The sequence below is a fragment of the Petaurus breviceps genome, unplaced genomic scaffold, assembly GCF_028583685.1.
Source record: "Petaurus breviceps papuanus isolate PSGF00001 unplaced genomic scaffold, PetGlider_PUasm1.0 90604, whole genome shotgun sequence".
NCBI classification, from domain to species: domain Eukaryota; kingdom Metazoa; phylum Chordata; class Mammalia; order Diprotodontia; family Petauridae; genus Petaurus; species Petaurus breviceps.
Window position 1 is genome coordinate 2,925,555 of NW_027187285.1, and position 22,534 is coordinate 2,948,088.

Genomic DNA, 22,534 nt, shown 5'->3' on the forward strand with positions numbered 1-22,534 from the left:
GCCAATATGATAGGTGTGATGTGGTACCTCAGGGTTGTTTTGATTTTCATTTCTCTAATCAGTAGTGATTTAGAGCATTTTTTCATATCACTGTAGATAGCTTTAATTTCTTCACCTGAAAACTACCTATTCATATCCTTTGACCATTTCTCAATTGGGGAATGACTTGTAAATCTTATAAATTCAACTCAGTTCTCTATATGTTTGAGAAATGAGAACTTTATCAGAGATTCTGGTTATAAAATTTGTTTTCCAGCTTTCTGCTTCCCTTCTAATCTTGGTTGCATTGACTCTGTGCAAAAACTTTTCAATTTAATGTAATCAAAATTATCCCTGTTGCATTTCATAATGTTCTTTATCCCCTTTTATTTTTGGTCATAAATTTTTTCCTTCTCTATAGATCTGACAGGTAAACTATTTCTTGCTCTCCCTAGTTTGCTTGTAGTATCGTCTTTATATCTAAATCATGTATCCATTTTGACTTTATCTTGGTATTGGGTGTAAAATGTTGGTGTATGCCTGGTTTCTGCCATACTATTTTCCAGTTTTCCCAGTATATTTTTTAAAATAGTGAGTTCTTATCCCAGAAGTTGGATTCTTTAGGTTTATCAAACAATAGATTACTATAGTCATTGGCTACTTGTGTACCTAACCTATTCCACTGATCCATCATTTTTATTTCTTAGCCAGAACCAAGTAGTTTTGATGATTGCTGCTTTATAATACAATTTAATATCTGGTATGGCTAGGCCACCTTCCCTTGCATTTCTTTTTGTTAATTCCCTTCATATTCTGGACCTTTTTTTCTCCCAGATGAATTTTGTTATTGTAGCTCTGTAAAATAATTTTTTGGTAGTTTGATTGGTATAGCACTGAGTAAGTAGTTTAGGTAGAATTGTCATTTTTATTATATTAACTTGACCTACCTATGAGCAAATGATATTTTTCCAGTTATTTAGATTTGACTTTATTTGTGTGAAAAATGTTTTGTAATTGTGTTCATATAGTTTCTGAGTTTGTTTTGGCAGGTAGATTCCCAAATATTTTATAATGTCTATGGTAGCTTTAAATGGACTTACTTTCTCTATCTCTTGCTGTTGGGCTTTGTTAGTTGATGATGATTTTTTTTTTTGGAGGGCTATTGGGGTTAAGTGATTTGCCCAAGGTCACACGGCTAGTTTTTTGTGTTAAGTGACTGAGGCTGGATTTGAACTCAAGTTCTCCTGACTTCAGGGCCGGTGCTCTATTCACTGCGCCACCCAGTGATGATGATTTATATGGATTTATTTTATATCCTGCAAATTTGCTAAAGCTGTTTATTATTTCAAGTAATTTTTTACTTGATTCTCTAGGATTCTCTAAGTATACCATCATATCAACTGCAAAGAGTGATAGCTTTGTTTCTTCTTTGTCTCTTCTAATTTCTTCAATTTCTTTTTCTTCTCATTGCCAAAGCTAACATTTCTAGTAGACTGTTGAGTAACAGTTGTGATAACGGACATCCTTGTTTTACCTCCCCCCAGTCTTATTGGAAATTCTTCTAGCTTATCCCCATTACATATAATAAATACTTGCTGATGGTTTTAAATAGATGCTACCTATCATTTAAAGGAAGACTCCATTTATTCCTGTGCTCTCTAGTATTTTTAATAAAAATGGATGTTGTATTTTGTCAAATGCATTTTCTGTGTCTGTTGATATAATCATATAATTTTTGTTAATTTTGTTATTGATATGATCAGTTATGCTGATAGTTTTCCTAATATTGAACCAGCACTGCATTCCTGGTATAAATCCTGTCTTGTCATAGTGTATTAACCTCGAGATAAATTGTTGTAATCTTTTTGCTAATATTTTATTTAAAATTTTTGCATCTGTATTCACTAGGGAAATTGGTCTATATAATTTTCTTTCTCTGTTTTGGCTCTTCCTGGTTTAGGTATCAGCATCATATTTGTGTCATAAGAAGAATTTGGTAGGACTCCTTCTTTGCCTGTTTTCCCAAATAGTTTATATGGTATTGGAATTAGTTGTTCTTTAAATGTTTGATAGACTTTACTTGTAAATCCATTTGACCCTGGAGATTTTATCTTAGGTAGTTCATTGATGGCTTGTCCAATTTCTTTTTCTGAAATGGGGTTATATTTTATTTCCTCTTCTGTTAATCTGGGCAATTTATATTTTTGTCATTATTCATCTGTTTCACTAAAATTGTCAAATTTATTGGCATATAGTTGGACAGACTAGCTCTTAATTATTGTTTTGATTTCCTCTTCATTGGTGATGAATTCACTGTATGCAGAGACTTCAGGAGATTGATCTGAGAGTTTTACTGTTATACAAAATAATAATTTTTAGAAGTATTTGTAATTTAGTAGTATATATACTTAATGTACAGAATCATTGAATTTAGAAGTTTTGAACTGGAAGGAACTTTTGAGATGATCCTGGCAGAGCTCCTCTTTCAACAGATGGAGGAAATCGAGGGTTTCACTTAACAGCAACCTCAGAGCGTGTTATGGGTAGAATTGGAATTAGAGCTACAGTTTCTTGACTCCTGTAATCCCATGCGCTTTCTACTATTTTGAATTCTTTTCTTTTTTTTTTTTTTTTTGCCTTCTGGAGGGCAATTGGGGTTAAGTAACTTGCCCAAGGTTACATGGCTAGGTTTTTTTGTGTATGTGTGTGTGTGGGTGTTAAGTGTCTGAGGCTGGAACCAAACTCGGGTCCTCCTGACTTCAGGGCTGGTGCTCTTACTCACTGTGCCACCTAGCCGCCTGAATTCTTTTCTCTAAACAATAATAAACACTGTGATTAAGACAACTCAAATTCCTTAAAGAAACTTTATAGTTAGCAAATTTTATCAAATTTTAGTGTTGCCTGATCATGAATTCTTTGTGTAACTTTAAAAACCTGTATTTCAGGGGCAGCTAGGTGGCGCAGTGAATAGAGCACTGGCCCTGGAGTCAGGAGGACCTGAGTTCAAATCCAGCCTCAGACACTTAACACACACAAAAAACTAGCCGTGTGACCTTGGGCAAGTCACTTAACCACAATTGCCCTGCCTTCCCTCCTCCAAGAAGCAAAAAACAAATACCCCCCCCCCCAAAATAACTATATTTCAGCTTTTGCCTCACTTTCCCATTGTGAACAAAGAGAATTCTTTTCCTGAGAGAAGTGTTAAATCAAAATAGTGTGCTCCTTGAAGATTGGAGTTCTCTTTATTTGTAAAATACCTTTCCATAGATCCCTCAAGAGTTTTTCCCCTCCGTGGAAAGTGGAGCCATTACTTCATCTGTAGGAAGAGGTTAAAGTGATGATCCTTTTTACCTGAACCATTCCAAACAAAAATGCCACGTAAAGGCCAGGGACATAATAGATAATGTTTGAAAGACCTTTTTGGGCTTCTGGGTCTGTCGTTGAAATTTTGGCACAGCACATTGAACTCCTTGGGAAAAAGTTTCAAGTTGAAGACAGTGATTTGTTAAACAATACTTAGTTGATGTCAATGAGGTCTTGATACTTTGTCATTCAATTCATTACTTTATGTGTGTCCGACAGAGGCAAGTGTGCAGTGGATGGATAGGGAGATCTGGGTTTCAGTCTTGCCTCTGACATAATGGCTTTATGACAGTATATTTCCCTTAACCTCACTGAAGATTGGCTTTACCAATTAGGAATGGCCTCCTAAGGAAGTAGCACTTGATAAATATCTCTATCTCTATCTCTATCTCTATCTCTATCTCTATCTCTATCTCTATCTCTATCTCTATCTGTCCATCCATCTACCTCAAAGAACTCAAAGAAAGAGGATAAGGACCCATATTTACAGATATATTTATAACAATTCCTTTCATGATAGAGAAAATTTGGGAATAAGGGAGTGTCCTATTGAAAAATGGCCAAATTATGTTACATGAGTATCATGAAATATTATCACACCTTAAGGAATGATGAAATAAACAGATGCAGAGGAAACTGAGAAGACCTATGAACTGATGCAGAGTGAACTGAATTGGGTGAACAATTATACTACCATTGAGAAAAATAACTTTGAAAGCCTTTAGAATTCTGATGAATGCTATGATATACCATGAGTCCAAAAGAATGAAATTAAATCATGTCATCTCCTGACAGAAGGGTGATGAACTTTTAAGGTGAGAAATTTTTGGATAAGGCCAATGCAAGAATTTGTGTTGCCCAGACTATGTATCTGTGTTTCAAGGACTTTAAAAAAAAAAAAAATTTTTTTCAGTAGTGGGAGAAGGGCAGGAATGGGACAGATTTATTATTATTTTTAAAAGAAACAAATATGATTCTGTGATATACCATATTGATTTAAATATAACTTATTGCTGTATAGTGGTTTTGCTTTTAGTTAAAATTCAGGCACAGAGCCACACTCACCAAGAGGAATGGGGTAGGACTGCTATTCATGTTAGTGTAATTGGGAATGAATGGAAAGTAGTTAATGAAAAAATGTGTTAAGTGCACAGTATTTAAAGAAGATACTGTTTGTATTTCAAAATCATTGTGTTATTAAGACATATGCAAAAATAAAACCTTTTTAAAAAGGAAGTACTTGAGTTGAGCCTTGAAGGAAAAGGTGAAGGAGGGAACACTTTCCAGCTGTGGGGTTTAGTCTGTGCAAAGGCAGTAGATGGAATGTCATATATGAGGAATGGCAAGTAGTTGTCATTTGGTTGGAATGCTGCAAATGCTTGTTGACTGAGTAACTGTATAAAGAGGAGTAATATATAATCTTCCTGGAAAGATAGGTTGGAGTCAGATAGCGAAGTCTTTAAAATGCCAAGCATTTGTGTACATTTTTTTATCACTTTAAGTGATACTTTAAGAATTTGTCATTTTGTGGAGATTTAGTCTTGTAACTATAGAGGTTGAACAAATACAGCCTATCCACAAGGTTATAACTTGAATATATATGATAATAAAGGAGTTTTATAGTTAACAAAAGTGAGATCATAAAAAACTAGGGCTGATAGAAGTCAGATGCCCCCAAATGTAACTGCAAGCCGTGGGAGCATAGCTGTACTGATGTTTAGTGAGAAAATGAGTCAGAGATAAATCTGTAAACCAAAGGAGTAGATTTTTTTTGTACTTTGGAAAAGAATAAATGTGTTACCTAAGTGGTATACTTCCCAGTACAACACTGATTTATTTTGTTATTTTACTTGTGTCCTAGTATGGAAAACTCAGCAAATATAGAGTATTCTGAATGTAAAATGGAATATGAGATTATATTTCAGTACTGAAATGTTAATGTGGAACTCTGGACATTGCAGTGCAGGAAAACCATAGTAATGTGCACTAAATTAAGGCAAAGCTAATTTACATTGCTGTACTAAAATGTTATTCTGTAATTTTAGGGAAATGCATTTTCAGTATCTTCAAGAACCTTCAATAAATGACTGCTCTAATTTATAAAAGATTTACTGTTAGCATATCAAATTTTTATTAAAAAGTTGAGCAGGTAAAGTATGAAGGTGAATACTTAAAATCTTTTTCACAAATAGATTAAGCATTTTATTTCCATCTTGTTTACAGTATTAATTTTAATTCAGTTGAACAAGTCCTTATGGAATCCCTGGAATTTTCTCAGCACTAGGAAAGAAGATGTGAAGGGAGAAACTGCCTTTGGGGCTTTAGTTAGACCAGTGTTATTTGTAGAACCAGGAAAATCTGGCTGTGAGGCCCAGCCTTCACATGAACCTGCTCTGTGACTGTGGGCAAATCACAGCATTTCTGTGCCTTTAGTTTCTAAAATGGGGACTATAGGATTCACTCTGCTTAGGAGTTTGTACACAAATGTCCTACCCTAATTGCCTGATGATGCTGTGGAGGTGAGCTGGGTTTCCTGCAGGCCGTACCTTCAGTATATGCTCTGACAGTCTTCTTTTGGGCTAACTAGGCTTTGATCATGGGCCTGGTGGAAGACTGTGACCACTGTCCTATGACCAGCTGAGCTAAAGAGAGACTCTCATCAACAGGTTAGTCACAAGGACCCATGAAATAAAACCCCAAAAAGAACAGCATCCTTATGCATCTAAGTGGCCATGTCAGAGTGGGGGAAAAGGACTAGCAAGGCTCAGGAGATCCATAATTCTTTGTTCATCTCTAAACAATAATTTAGTTAAATGCACTTAAGTATAACAACGTAATGTGTCCAACAATCAACCATATTTATGTAGAATTTCTTAAAATAGATGAAATCATATGACTAATTGCAATTAGTGTAACTAATATGCAACTAATGCAATTAATTGGAAAAATGTGTTGGCCCCCCCCCCCCAAAGTCTATAAAGGAGTTGAGAGTTGATTTTTATCATACACTTTAAAGCAACAAAAAGCATTTTGTGGAAGATTTGGTCTTTTGGGTTTATACTGCTCTTGTGGAGGGTAAATTTACTGTGATGAAGAAAATTGCAATTTATATGTTTGTGTCTATTATAGAGGATAGGAAAAGTAGAATGAATGAAGATCTTGAAAATATTTCCCAAACTATATCAGTATATATGCTTTGATACTAAGGAGACTTCAGTGTAAGTACAGCAGAGAATGATGAAATAAGCTGTTTCAGGATTCAAGTTTAAAGGATTGTAGATAGAATACTCAGAAGCTTCATACCTGTATGTCAGGAATTTTTACTTCAAGAAGACAACTTGAAATTTCTGGACATGGTGACAATCAAATGTTACAAAAAAATTTTACAGATAGGAAATAACAGATTATGGATAAGGGAGGCATTCAGAGTCATCTCACTGTTGAGTCTACCCTGATAGGTTAGGGCACAGATTAAAGTCACTTCTAAATAAGAAGAAATAATTAAAATGAGGTGATCTTCCCGAATCACAGTAGCTCTAGCCCAGCTTTTTTAAACAAACTATTCTATTCATTTTTAATTCCTTAATTATTTATTTGTCATTATAATTAAATAATTTATTTAATTAAATCTTTAATTATTCTATTCATTTATTAATCACTTGCTATATTCTAGACTTTGTACTAAGCACTGGAGATACAATGACAAAAATAAAGCATTCCCTGTTATCAAGGCGCTTATAAACACGCATTTATACACACATACAAACAAATAGTAGACAAAATGAGTACAAAGACTAACGTCTTGTGCCATATACCAAGATAAGCTCTAAATGGATAAATGTCTTAGACATATATATTTTAAGTTGTAACCTTGTGGCATTATAATATTTATAATGGAAAAAAATTTATTAAAAAAATTTTTTTGCTTCTTTTTTTTGATGGGGAGGGCAGGGCAATTGTGGTTGTGACTTGCCAAAGGTCACATGACTAGTAAGTGTTAAGTGTCTGAGGCCGGATTTGAATTCAGGTCCTCCTGACTCCAGGGCCAGTGCTCTCTATTCACTGTACCACCTAGCCGCCCTGAAAAAAATTTATTTATAAAGGAAAAAATTACCTTTTTTGACTAAACAGATAGTATCACAGAAGATCAAATGGACAGTTTTGATTATCTAAAATTAAAATTATTACCCAAAACTCATGTGGTTAAAATTATAAGGGAAATAGGTAACTAAGGGGAAAACCTTTATGTCTAAGATGTGTATCTCTTCAGAACTTTTTTTAGTGTATGTTGTAAGATGTTTGTTGCCTTTCAGGGAAAAACAAAACAAAACTATGCTAAACCCACTTGGTATGGAGAAGGGGAATCCCATTCTTGATAGTCAATGCTGAGGAAGGATTCTGGTGCTGATTTAAACAAATCCTGTTCCCACCCTCTTTCCCCACCAAACTGTCTTTTTCTTTTTTTTCTTTTTTTAAAGCAGTTGGGGTTAAGTAACTTGCTCAAGGTTACATGGCCAGGTGTTTCTGGGTGGGTGCTAAGTGTCTGAGCCCAGATTCGATCCCAGGTCATCCCGACTCTGGGGCCGGTGCTCTTACTCACTGCGCTACCTAGCCGCCCCTGTCTTTTGGTTTTCTTTAGCAGTTATTGAATAGAATCCTCCCCCAGTGGTTTATATTCTTGCTAATATCTAACACTGGGATGCAGTGTTCATTTACTTTTAGAGTTTTGTCTGCTGACCATTATATGAGACCAGAGCTTAATTACTGGTTTTTCTTCTTGACTTTATGTTGCTTTGGTTTCTGTGTATATTGTACTTGGCTTTCTTGACTCTATATCAGTTTCTTTGTATCTCTGTCACAGTGCCTTGGATATAGCAATAATTTGATGCTTATTTAATTGAAAAAAATTCATACAAATTTTCCTACATTTCTCTAAATTCTTTATATTAATTTTTAATGGCACAGTAATATTTCATTAATATATCTTAATTTGTTCAGTAATTGGGCACAAATTTTGTTTTCAACTGTTAATCAGAAATGTTTTTGCTGCAATCCTATATATATATATATATATGGTTCTTTTGCTGCCAACAGCTTCCTTGGGATATAGTCCCAATGGTGGAGGGTTTGGATTAAAAGATTTGAACAATCTCATAATTTTTAATGATTCCAAATTGTTTTTCAGGAAAGATAACTGAGATCACATTGTTTTGAGAACTATACTAGGATTTTATTGAAGGAAACACAAACTGAGTAACTATTAATGTGAGTAGAATCAACTGGTTCATTAAATAAAAGAGAATAGTAGAAGAATGAGTAGAAATCAAAACCAATTTGTTATGTACAAGAAACTTTATGTAAAGATTCATACAGAGTGAAAATGAAATGTTGGATCAGAATTTACTGTGCCTCAGCTAAATCAAGTCAGAATAGTAGTCATGATCTCAGACAAAGCGATATCAAAATAGATACAGTTAAGAAGGACAATCAAGGAAACTACATTATACTTAAAGGCAACATGTAATGATGAAAAAAATATCAGTATTAATATGTGTATGTTTGTGCATCCTGATTTATATAACTCAGGAAAGCTAAGTGAGACACAGAAACATGTAGAGATAGTATGACAACAATTGTTGTGGACTTGTATGGGCCTATTTCAGACTTAGAATTAACAGAAAGGCAAGTAAAAGTAGAATTATAGATCTGGACAAAATATTAGAAAAACTATATATGATATATTTTTGCAGTTATTGAAGTATGTACCTATTTCTCAGCATCATGATATTTTTATAAAAATTGATCATGTAATAGAGTTATTAGGAAACATTTGTTTAGTCCCTACTATGTGCCAGGCATTGTGTTAAGTGCTGGGCATACTATGAGAGGCACAAGATAAGTCCATGCTCTGCTCACTTCAAAAAAGTAGTATTTTATTTTTTCTAATTGTGTGTAAAAACAATTTTCAGCATTTGTTTTTTATAAGATTTTGAATCCCAAATTTTTCTCCTTCCTTTCCTCCTCCCCAAGACAACAAGCAGTCTATTAGAGGTTGTATATGTGGACTGCTCATGTTTTAAAAAAAATTCAATTTTATTTTCAGTTCTGAATTTTCTTATTTTTCCCTCTCCCCTACTCATTGAGAAGGCAAAGCAAACCCAGTACAAATATGTATAGTTATACAAAATAATGCTTACTTTGTATTAGTTCATACAAGTCTTTCTAAGAGACTGTCCCCTTCATCATTTTTTGTAGCACAATAGTATTCTGTCACATGTATAAACCATAACTTGTTCAGCTGTTCCCCAATTCACTGTCTCAGTTTTCAGTTTTTTGCCACCATGAAAATATTTCTTATATGTATATTTCTTTTCCTCTTTGATCTCTTTGGGGTATGAATCTAATAGTAGTATTGCTAGGTCACAGCTTTTGATCATAGATTCAAATTGCTTTCCAGAATGGTTGCACCAGTTCACAGTTCCACCAGTAGCACATGAATATACTTGATTTTTACAGTCCCTGCAGCATTTGTTATTTTCTGTTTTGTCCATTTTGCCATTCTGATGGGTATGAGGTTGAATGTTGCATTTACTTTAATTTGCATTTCTCTATTAGAAATTTAGAGCATTTTTTTCATATGGCTATTGGCTTGATAGCTTAGATTTCTTCCTCTGAAAACTTTCTATTCCTATCCTTTTTTATTTTTTTTTTATTGTGGGCCAGAATCCCTTAGAAGAAGTGGCATAAGCCTCAAACTGGATGAATCAAAAACTGGAATTAAGGTTGCTGGCAGAATCATCAAGACTCTCAGCTGTGGAGATGATACCACTCTGATGGCACAAAGTAAAGTAAAAGCCTCTTGATGAGGGTGAAAGAGGAGAGCATGAAAACTGGCTTGAAGCTTAATATTAAAAAAAAATCTATTATCTTGGTAGCTGGTTCCATCACTCATTAGCAAATAGAGGGAGAAGAAGGAGAAGCAGTGTAGGAGCAAGCACCCCAGCATCCCCAGGGTGGCTGCCAACACAGGTTCTTAGATTTGCTTTTCTTTTTTTTTTGCTTTTGGAGGGCAATTGGAGTTAAGTAACTTGCCCAAGATTACACGGCTAGTTTTTTGGTGTGTGTGGGTGTAAGCGTCTGAGGCCGGTACCGAACTCGGGTCCTCCTGACTTCAGGGCTTTTAACTAGAAGGCCAAAAACACTCAAGCTGTAGCTGAAATACTTTGGCCACATGATGAGAAGACAGGACCCATTGGAAAAGACTTGGGAAAGACTGGAGGCAAAAGCAAAAGGGGACAGCAGAGTATGAGACACATGGATAGATAGTGTCATGGAAACGCTGCATATGAACTTGGACAGATGTCAAGAGATAGTGAAGGACAGAAGAGGCTGGCATACTGTCATGAGGTCTAGAGTCAGATGCACCTGAATCACTGGATAGTAGAGATCTGGTATCACCAGGACCCCTTACCACTGATATTTGTTGTTAATTCCCTTGATGTTCTTTTTTTTTTTTTTTTTTAAAGCAATTGGGGTTAAGTAACTTGCCCAAGGTTACAGGACCAGTTATTTTTTGTGTGGGTGCCAAGTATCTGAGGCTGGAACCAATCCCAGGTCTCCTGACGCCAGGGCTGGCACTCTTACTCACTGCGCCACCTGGCTGCCTGAACTTACCTGAAGACTGAAGAATGAGTGAAGCTCCTTTGTAGAGTTTTAAAGAACAATAAAATTTGGTTGTAATTGTGGAAGCACATTTAGAAACCTCATTTACAATACAATTTAAAATGAAGTAATAACTAAAATAAATAACTAAATAACTAGACTCTTGGGAAAAGCCCCTTGGAAAAGTACGTGGTAGATCCAGACAAAAGGACAAAAAAAGACTTTCAATAGATGAATGAATATCCCCTTGAGAAGTGCCCTTTTTCATTACATCTGAGGTACTCTCACTGCCTCTCATTCAGTTTAGATCTATAAGACTATCCATGTCTTCCAACTTTTGAAAAGTCTGATCTTTATAATGAATTTGACTCTTCTCCTAAACTGTAATATTTTGTATCTTTGTTACAGTACTTTTAATGGCAAAATCTTAACTCTAGAGTTTGAAAGGACCTCCAAGACCATCCAGGGGTGTGTAACATGGGGCCTTGAGACCACATGTGGTGTTTTAGATCTTTAAGTGCAGTCTTTTGGCTGAAAATCCACACTTAATTTTGTTCTGTAAAATTTGGATTCAGTCAAAAGGCTGTACTTCAGGATCTAGAAGGTTACACGTGGTCTCAAGGCCTCAGGTTCCGCACCCCTAATTCTAGTCCAAAGCCCTCAATTTATAGATGAGGAAACTGAGGCCCAAGGAGGTTAAAAAGTTTTAAGTATTAGAAGTAAGATTTGAACAGGGGTTGTAGAGGTCTTGCTGTTTTCACTGTACCCTGCTTGACTTGCATTGCCTTTTATTCTCACCTGTTTATTTTTTTCTGCTTGACCATTTAAGCCCCCTTTGGGTGATTTTTCCATAGCATTTAACATAATTCCTTTATAATTCAATTCAATAAACATTTATGAAGAGCCTTTTATTTGTAAGGCAAGAGAAACCACTGTGCTTGGTCCTATAAGCCTAGGAGACCATGTTACCCCCATAAACTCCAGTGGTTCTCTTGTCACCTCCAGAATCAAATATAAAATCTCTGTTTGCCTTAAAAGTCCTCTATAACTTTTCCATTTTTCATACACCTTTACCTTCCTCCTCCTCTACCTAGTCTTCAGTCCAATGACACTGGCCTCCTTGTTATTCCCCTTGCAAGATTCTTTATTTCTGGACATTTTTCTCTGGCCGTCTCTAGAGCTTGGAACAATATCTCTCTTCATCTCTGCCTCCTGACTTTCTTCAAGTCCTGGCTAAAATCCTACCTTCTACTGGAAGTCTTGCGAATCCCTGTTAATTCTAATCCTTTCGCTCTTTAAATTATATCCAATTTATCCTGTGTATGGCTTGTTTGTACAATATTTGTTTGTTTGCCGTCTGCGGCATGTAAGATTGTGAGCTTCTTGAGGGCAGAAACTGCCTTTTGCCTTTCTTTGTATCGTAGCACAGTGCCTAGAACGGCTTAGGCATTTATTGATTGACTGGAGATAAAAAGACAGTGGTAAAAAAATTCCAAGCCTTCAAGAAGCTTACATGGTAAAGAGGGCAAGATATGTGCAGTTATATCCCATTGAAAATTGGGAGAAAATAGCAATTTTAGGGGACAAGGAGAGTCAAGAAATGCTTCATGGAAGAGGTGCTGTTTGACCTGAGAGGGTAGGTGAGAGTGCGTTTCAAGGTTGAAGCAAGGAAGAGTTCATGAATGGGAATTGTATAAAATAAAGGTTGGAAAGGCAGATGATACCCAGAATGTGGAGGACCTCAAATGCCAGACTAAAGAATTTCTGTTTTTTCTATAGCCAAAGGGGAATCACTGAAGACTTTTAAGCTAAGCATAGAATGGCTAGATTTGTGTCTTAGGAGAGTTTATTTTAGCATTTATATAGAGCATGCATTGGAAAGGGGAGAAAACTAGAAGCAGGAAGACCAATTTGGAATTGATTACAATTGTCTAGTACAGTAGTCAAAGGGAACATGTGGACAAGGGTGGTGGCAGTCAGTAATAATGGACAGGAAGGGATTGATGAAAGGAGTTGGAAGCTGATTGGATGTTAAAGAGCAGGAATTACATTGGTAGTGCCAAGGTAAACCTTGTCTACAAATTCTAAGTTGGTGGAATCCAAAGTAATGATGTTTAACTACTTAAAAGTACTTTCCATCATCTGGAAGGTAGAGAGGATTAAGTCATCATCTGCTGCTACACTCCTTTTTCTATTTGGAATAGTCCAGGCTTCTTACTCTTAAAGCCAATAATAACTCTTTGTACTTTGAGGTACTTAATTTCATTATCTTGAAAACTGATAATGGAAATTCACTATTTTTATAACCAAAGATCTGTTCCATAAGATTATACTTTGGATGGCACAGTATGTTGCTTAGTTTCTATGAAGAAAAAATTCAGAGTTTTGTGTGGTTTAGATTTTGTTCAAATTATTGTTAAGATCAACTTTATGTGAATGTAATGCCCTGTAATGTTATTAATGGACCAGTCCTATAGTGAGTCAGCTGCTCACTCATACGAGATGAATAAAGTCTTTCAGGACGCTGGGGCAGCATTTAGTGACTCATCATAGGGTCAGGCCCTATTGTAATAGGAGTGAAATGCTTGTTATTAATAAGGCAAAGAAGAGGATCATAGAAGAAATCAGATTAGCAACCAATGGGAGAAAAAGTTTAGAGAGGCTGATACAAAAAGAAGATAGGTTAAGATTAGGAAGAAGAATAAGAGAGCATTATTCTATTTCTATTTTGTGATAACTGACTTCTTTGTGTCAGAATTTGAAGGTTATGGGCAGCATTCATTTTATAGGTATGATTGAACACCTTGTACAGTTTTTTCAGTGAAGCCCCATCTAAGTTGTTTAAAAGATATTTCTTTGCTAAATAGTACCCTCAAGTTCCCTGGTATATTTATTCATTATTATGGAGGATAGTACTAGAAAATATATATTTTTTTGACTGTGCTAAATTATATTTCTCCTCCCTTATCTTCCATTTCAAAATAAACCTATGGTAGCAGGTAGTGTACAATTAAATTGTGAATCCTGTGTCTTCAAATATGTTTCAGAAAGTGTCATTAGTGGGGCATCTTAGATAGGGTTTAACTAAGATAAATGTCATAGGTGATGCTGTGTTTCTAGAACCATAAGAGGTCACAGAAATTTTCTGTAAAGCCTGCATATTTTTGGGGGAGAACTTAAGCTTAGTACAGTTAGTGCCTAGTTTCAAATTTTATTTTATCTTTTTTTAAAGAACAACATTTTAAGTTCAAACTTTGCCAGTCCATGAGAGTGTATCCCACATATTTTTGTGCTTGAACCTTGTCTCAAAAGTCACAGAAAAAGCACCAAAATATGTATTATCTTGAATTAAAATAATTTGAAAAAAAATTAGTATTGCTCGTAAAAATCCTGTGAGGAATCTTTTGCCTCTGAGAAAGCAAAACAGCAATTAAAAAAAAAACCAAACCCTAATTACTTGGTGAAGGAGGATAAAGAATTCTAGATCAGTCCCTTGGCTTTATTTCATACAGGTGAGATAACAGTCCAGAGAATAACATTTTAGTCTATAGTGCTTTGTTATTATTTTGGTCTGACTAATTTTTGAGGGTTCAATATGAGCAACTGAATTTTGCTTAAAGTTGTTGACCTATTTATTTCCAAGTTTTGTTTGTTTTTGGTTGTTACTGTTCATTTTAAATTGAGACTTTTTTTTCTGTGGTTCCTACTGTGAATTACCTTGAATAGGATTTATTTATATAATATAATTAGATCTGTTGAAGGAGATGTAGATATGGTTTAGAACAAAGGATTTGTGGATAGATTTCAGGTCATAAACTTGTTTTAAATAACTTATTTTGATGACTGATTTAGTATAATTCAATTCCTTTTTTTAGTCCAGTGTACTTTTTGCATTCAGAAATTTCATTCTGAGAAGGCATCCATATGCATTAACTACCCCAGGAATTCATGGCACAAAAATGGTTAAGAACTCCCTCCTATGTTTTAGATAGGGAAATAACTGCAGTTTCCAAATGTAACCTTCAGGCATTGTGAAATAATTTATAATCTCTAAAAGAATGAAGATAATGCAATCTGATCATTTCTGAATATCAAAGGAGTTTTCAAGCTATAGCTAGTAAAATGATAGACTTTAAATTTCCAGAGGAAAATCATTCCTTCCATATGTGCAAAACCTTCAATTCTTTCTAGCAAAATAAACCTTTATTTCAAAAATAAACATTGGAATCTTAAAAGTAAATGAAGACAAGCTGTGACCTAGTGCAAAAAGGATTTTTCTAAATTGTTAAATCAATTTCAAGGGGACAGTGATATCAGGTAACAGCTAGACTCTAAGGCATACACACAGCCCAAGTGAAGAGCAGGGTATGCTAAAAAAAATTTCTTTCTATTACATTTTGCCTCATAATATCAATACTGTTGCTCCGCTCTTTTGTCCCCCCCCCCCCCGTCTTTTGTTCTCTTATCTTTAAAAAAATTAGCATAAACTAGAAAAATCATGAACATTTCTATATACAAAGAAGACCAGAAAGAGACTTGTATATTAAAACATGAATTTGAAACAGTTTAACTTTTTTTTTTGGAGGGGAGAGGGCAGGGCAGTTGGGGTTAAGTGACTTGCCCAGGGTCACATGGCCAGTAAGTGTTAAGTGTCTGAGGTCTGATTTGAATGCTGGTCCTCCTGACTTCAGGGTCGGTGCTCTATTCACTGCTCCACCCAGCTGCCCCAACGGTTTAATTTTTAAAAATCTATAATAAGTTTAATTTGATGGTTCCGCCATTGCCCTGCTTATCTTTTTGTCTCCTTTTATTTTCATTTGTGTATTTTTAAAATATTTCATTGATGCTCTTCTCTTTCATTGTTTTTACATCACAATCATTACCTTCCCTATAACTTCCTGAGGTTACCATACCCCTCCCTAAAAACTCTCCTTTGTAACAAATGTCTAGTTAAGCAAAAACAAAATGTGTTCTATTTGTTGTCTATAAAAGTATGCCTCATTCTTCCTCTATAGTCTTCACATCTATTTCCATACTTCATTATCAGTCATTTGAAACTGTAGTTGGTCATGGCATTGATAACAGTTAAGTCTTTAAAAATTATTTTCAAGAGAGAGATGAGGCCACTAATGAGTTTCTTGGTACTGCAGACTCCTTTAATCATGTATGTCTTCCCAAGGTTTCTGAATCCATCTCTCTAATCATTGCACAGGGATAAGAACTGGGCATATGATTTCACTGGTATTGGGAAATTCCAGGCAAGGAAATTTTTCCTATTCAAATTTAGGTTTGCACTTTAAAATTTTATAGCCTTGCGTAGAGTCCTGACAGGTTAAGTGACTTATTGAGGGTTACATAGCCAGTGACAGGGGCAGGACATGATGGTCTTCTCGGCCAACTTCATTATCCTATGCTGCCTTTCTTAATATTTCATTATATTCATAGGTCCTAATTTGTAGTCATCCCCCTTTATGGGATCCCATTATGAGAACTCAGCTTTTGTTTCCAGTTGTTTGTTACAACAAAAAGTCCTACCTTAAATGTTTTTGTACATATGGCTCTTTTGTCTCATTTCTTTTTTTGGGGGGGGTAAATGTGCCTAATATTAATATCTTATACTGGTTCAAAGAGTATGCACAATTCAGTGACTTTGGGGCTATAGTTCTAGGTTGCTTTTTAGAATAGCCAGACAGAGCAGTTCATAATTTCACTAACTGTCCCAGAACCCCCTCCAGCAGTTGTCCTTTCCATTTTGTCATTATTGTCCACTTGTTGAATCTGAAGTGGAATCTCAGAATTATTTTACTTTGCATTTTGCTTACTTTTAGTGATTTGGAGTATTTTTTTAGGTGATTGTTTATAGCTTTGATTTCTTCCCATGAAAACTACCTGTTCATATCCTTTTACCATTTTAAAATTTGTCTGGAAATGGGAATGGGATATTCTAAGACTCCAAATTTGCATTCAAATTGGAGTGCTTATGTGGCACTTTCCCAAATTGGGGTAGTGTAGCAACTTAGATGAATTGTTTCCCAACTTTTAGTTGCCGTTTAGTGTAGGAAAGTCCTATATCTGATGTGTGTTCAGATACTCTCTCTTCTTGGGACGTTCCAGGATAGTGATTGGTGGGGAGCAGCAGGTTAGTTGTTACTTCAGCTTCCAGATACATACTCTAGAATCTTTGAACACAGTAATTCATTGAGGAAGATGAAAGTGTGGGACTGGAACATTTTTTTTTTTACTCAGTTATTTTACAAAGGGGAGATGAAAGGTCTTATCTAATATACCAGGTTCTATAAGGTCATTTGAACTCAAATGGATGCATATTCATAAATAGTGGAAATGATAAAGAATATTTATATGTGCTTGGGAGATAACATGGTATAGTGTATAGGTTCCCAAAGTGGCTGATACCACCTCTTGGGGGGCACTGGAATGATGGAGAGGCAGTAGTAGCATGGGGTGCATTTGGGGGGGTATTGAATAAAAATAAGGGTTAACCTAATCCCAGGGGAGCGAGTAATTTTTTTTTTTTAAAGGGGATGACAGGTCAAATAAGTTTGGGAACCTCTGGTAGTGGAAGGAACACTAGATTTGGAAAGATTCTCCCACCTTCTCCCTTTTATAGCTGAGAAAATCAGGATTCAGAGAGGTTATTAACTTGCCTAATATCACTATTGGTTAAGTGTTGCAGTTGAGTCTCTGAATCCAGGTCTTCTAACTCCAGACTGGTGCCATTTCTGCTAACACACTGTACACTGACATATAATGGCCTGAAAGAACATTTCCGAGTAGGGACATCTTGTCAGGAGCATCGCTTGAAGTGATTATACTTGATTTTCTATATTCTCAGCCACATGTACTGCAGTACAGTAAGTTATTGGCTGGTTTAGAGGCACTATTTATGGCCTTGGAAAGAATCTTTGGCAAAAAACTGAGAATCGTCGACATAATTACCTTGTTTCATCAATGTTTCTTGGTATCATTTCTAGACAAAGGTCAGCAAAGGTCTGTCAGGAATTTGTCACATGAGTGTTAAATCTTTAATCAGCACACAAACCAATTAGAGCAACAGTTTGGCCTTACTTAAAAGTGTCTGTGTCCGAAACTAAGGGAAGGCACTTTGAGAGTATTTGAACAGACCAGAGGGTTAAAACCTCATTCTTGACTCAGATCATTGCACTTTTTTATGCTCACTATTGCCTGCCAAAGACAAATAGTTCAACCGACTTATCCTAATTATTAAGGTCCTTTTCAATGGCTCTAGCCTTCTCTTCAGCATCATATTCCACACTTCCATTCTTGCATTTTTCATTTCCCAGAACTCAGCTAGGACTAGTCACCATTTAAAGTTATCAATTGTCTTGTCTCTTGTGCCTTTACTAACCCAGTCCCTTAACCTGAAAATGGGCTCCATCTTCTGAATCTCTGCCTATTAAAATGCTTCTTTTCCTTCAAGGCTTATCTCTAGTGCCACCACCTTCCATGATCTCTTCAAATGAAAACTTTTTTTTCCCAAATTTCACACTTTTAGGTGTGTTTCTTTGTGGTAGTCATGATTTTGCGTGCTGTTTTAATTATTTTTGCACATATTCCGCCACCCTCCCCCATCATTATATTGTAAGCTCTTTGAGGAAAGAATATGCACCTTATTTCATCTTTATATCCTCAGACTCTTGCACAAACTAAAGAAATATTTAACTTGCAAAAGCAGTGAGAGTCAAGTTCCCATTATAATCTACAAATGGAATAACCTTTCTCTGGCTCATATGTAAAATTATGTCTACAATGAATTATGGAGAGAAAAAGTACTTTTACTTTTATGTTAATTTAATGTATTTGATGTGACTTTATTTTGGGGGATCAGACTTAATTTAATCGGTGAAGCCCCCTAATGAGAAAATACTCTTTTCTAATGCAAACCAGGTCAAACATTCTCTATTCCTTCAATTGATTCTTGTATTGCGTGCTTTCTTGTCCCTTTCTCAACCCTGGTCACTAAAATGTAGCATGCACATTATAAAGCTTCAGAAATTGAGGAGGAGAGGCACTGTGGAGTGGTTGAGTGCTGAACTTGAATTCAGGAAGACCCATGTTGATGATCTTTTTGGGGGGTGGAGTCAGACCTCCAGTCTTCTTCCCATTCTACTGTATAGCATGCTGTTTCCTTCTCCCCATCCGTTTTTCATCTCCCCTTTCTGTGTTGTCTTTCCCCTGTCAGAATGAAGCTCCTTGAGGGCAGATACTGCCTTTCTTGTTTGGATTTGTATCCCTAGTGTTTAGCACAGAGTATGGGAGATGCTTACTAAATGTTTTATCTTGCTCTGCTTCCATTTCATCATCTGTATAATGATGGCGTTGAACTGGAGATTCTCTTGCTCTGTTATGTAGTGCAAGACTTATGTGATCTTTCAGGACAAATCCCTCATATTTGTATGCACAACTTCTTCCCTCCCCTCTCTCAGCCCCCCAGGTTAGGTTTCCAAATCTCCCTATTTCTATCTTTTTTTTTTTTGGAGGAGGGAAGGTAGGGCAAGTGGGGTTAAGTGACTTGCCCAAGGTCACAGAGTTAATAAGTGTTAAGTGTCTGAGGCTGGATTTGAACTCAGGTCCTCCTGACTCCAGGGCTGGTACTCTATTCACTGTGCCACCTAACCGCCTCTAAGTCTCCCTATTTCTCTGCAGTTTTTGTGACAGTTCAGCTCTAAAACAAACAAAACCTGACTGCCAGGTGTCATGGCATACACTTGTAATCCTAGCTACTGGAGGAGGCTGAGGCTGATGGATCTTTTGAGTTGTGGAATTTCTCTGAGCTATGTTAGGGCTAAAGCTGTTAGAACCCTGGCTGAACCAGCCCAGGTTGGAAAAACTGAGCAAGTTAAATCTTCCTTCCAGATCAGCTTTGAGATCAGTTCTATTCCAGGTGGGATAGGAAGACCCAGTCTTCTTCAAAACCCTAATAAAAAATTTTTTTAAAGGTGTGATACATATTATAGGAGGGAGGAGGAGATGATGAGTATTACATTTGTGATATATTGAAAATTCAGGAGGCTAAAAGAAATCTCACTGAAAGAAAAATCATTTGAGAAAGTGAAGCTTTGTGAGATAGTGATATACAGAAATGAACAAGAAACTGAGAGTCTCCATTAATACACTAATTCATGTGCTGTGTTAGTAAAAGAATGAGAGTGTGTTGATAAAATCTCAAGGAATAGAAAGTAGAAATAATGAACCTACCCAGGTAACCAAAAAACTTGTTAGAAGTGGTAAAACAAATGAGGAAGAATTATTTATGGCTTGAAATTGATTGAGGGTAAATTTACCTCTCTAATAATTTGTTAGATCTGGTAAAAGAGCACAGAAGCAAATAAATTAGTTAAAAAGTCAAAGCAAAGTATAAGTACTGAACTCACTAAATTTGGGGCACGTTAAATGAAGAAATTACATTAAGCAACAGCCACTGGAAAGAAGGAACTAGAAAGGTAGGAACTTTGCTTTCAGTAAGTTTTTGTAGATAAAAATTGCAGAAATGGAGGTTCTGTTGCATCAAAGCAATAGTAACCTTGGTATTTTGGTTTGTTTTGTAATGAGGTTCAAAGTACAATGAGACTCCAGGGGCAATGATTCTGAACGTTGCCACTGAATGTTACATGCCTTTAAAAAAAGCACACATGACTTATGTTAGCACTCTGCTAAGAACTGGAAAATAAAAAACCACATAATTACACTTGTCCTTTAACTATTAGAAATATATAAAACGTACAGCCTCCCAAAAGGAAAGCTTGCTGGTTTTCAAGTTAGAGAACCTGGTTTTGCCCCCTACCTTTGAAGTTTACTACCTGTGTGACTTTGGGCAAGTCTTTTTGAGCCCTCAGTTTCATCTCTAAAATGAAAGGGTTAGACTACATGGTCTTTAAGATCCCTACTATCTTTATATCTTTTATGTGATGCAAATTTTATTTTTGTGGAAAGATACCCTGGGCAAAATACATTGCAAAGAGAATTTGTTTGACCATTCATTATTTTCACTGCCCAGTGTCTGTATGCCACAGGGAAATCAGTAGCATCAAGAAACAACAGAGATGTTCCTATTTCGAACAGAAAAAACTATAAGTAAACTACATGGCCAGTAGTTGGATAGTAACTGAATGAAAGGTCTTATATAAATGTAATGAAAAATTATTGCACTCTGAAGAATGATGAATTTATAGAAACATGGGAAGACTTGCATGATCTGATACAGAGTGAAGAAAGAACCAACAGAAAAAGTATGTACAGTGAATACAGCCTTGTAAATGAAGATGACAAAAAGCACCAAAATGCCGTTCATCTGGACCTGTGATTTCATTGTGGAAACTCCCTCTACCAATTCAAGTCATCACCTTCTCTGCCACTTTTGAGATCTAAGTAGAGTACTGAGACATTAAATGACATGTCCAAGGTCATTCATCCATATGTGTCAGATGTGGGACTTGAACCAGAGTTCTATCCACCAGGCTACTGTACCCCTTCATAACCGGCTCCACACCAGTTTCCAACCTTAGCTTCTGTGTATGTGTTGTCCTCTCCTTTTAGAATATGAGATTCTTTAGGACAGTGATTATCTGGTTTGCTAATATAGTATCCTCAGTGTGTAGCACATAGATAGCACTTAATAAATGCTCTTTCATTCATTAATACTAACATTGTAAAAATAAGCAAAATGATGTCAGACTTTTTACTGGGGCTCAGAATAGAAGTGTTAGGCAAATCTATAGTCTGAGAAAATAACTGAAGTAGACTTGGGACTTTGCCTGGCTTAGAGAAGCTATGTAGGAACTCTGCTGCAGAGAAACTGCTTCAGGCAACTCCCTGAAGAAGCAACAGATGGGAGTTCTGCAGAAAAAACCTCAGCCGAGTAGATGATATAAACAGGTCATAGCTCAGTAGAAAAGCAGTCTCAAACAGGGAAGCAAAACTCACTTCCAAGACAGGGTGTTTCATTGAGGGCACCACCTCTGGAGCTTTTGTTGTCTAGCCTGTGAATCTTGTCTTGTGCGCTGTTGATAATGATGTGCTTTTTAGTCTGCCCTTCTTTGGGGTAAGGGAGTATAGGTTGGATTTTACTTTTCATTTATGTTGAAATTCTCATTTTAAATTCTCATGCTTTGAGAGAAAGTGTCTTGGTTTGAGCTGGTAAGAAGGGAAGTACCACATAGAGTTTGTAAACTATGGTCTTGGATAGGTCTAACCAAAAAGAATGTGGTCTCAGATGCTTTGTATTTACAAACTTCTTATCTAGTTTTGACATTGAAGAAAATCCTTAGAGAAAAAATTGTTTACTGAACCACTAGCTTATCAGAAGGCTTTGTTTCAAAGTCTTTATAGATTTTGTTTTAAAAGAATTCAGACTGTGGATACTAAATCTTTGCAGATCAGCAACTTATAGCCTTTCTGTTGCTTGGGGCACTTCAGAGATTGTGGTTTGCTTAGTTACTCCTACCTAGCTGTGTGAGTCAGGGGCAATATTTGAACCCGGTTCTTCTAGACT

General features: G+C 36.0%; 1 protein-coding gene across 3 annotated transcripts in view; it reads left to right on the forward strand.

The window, feature by feature from the left end:
* Positions 1–22,534, forward strand: part of PIK3CB (phosphatidylinositol-4,5-bisphosphate 3-kinase catalytic subunit beta) — a 183,372-nt gene that overhangs the window by 28,660 nt on the left and 132,178 nt on the right. The gene's annotated exons all lie outside the window — the stretch shown is intronic.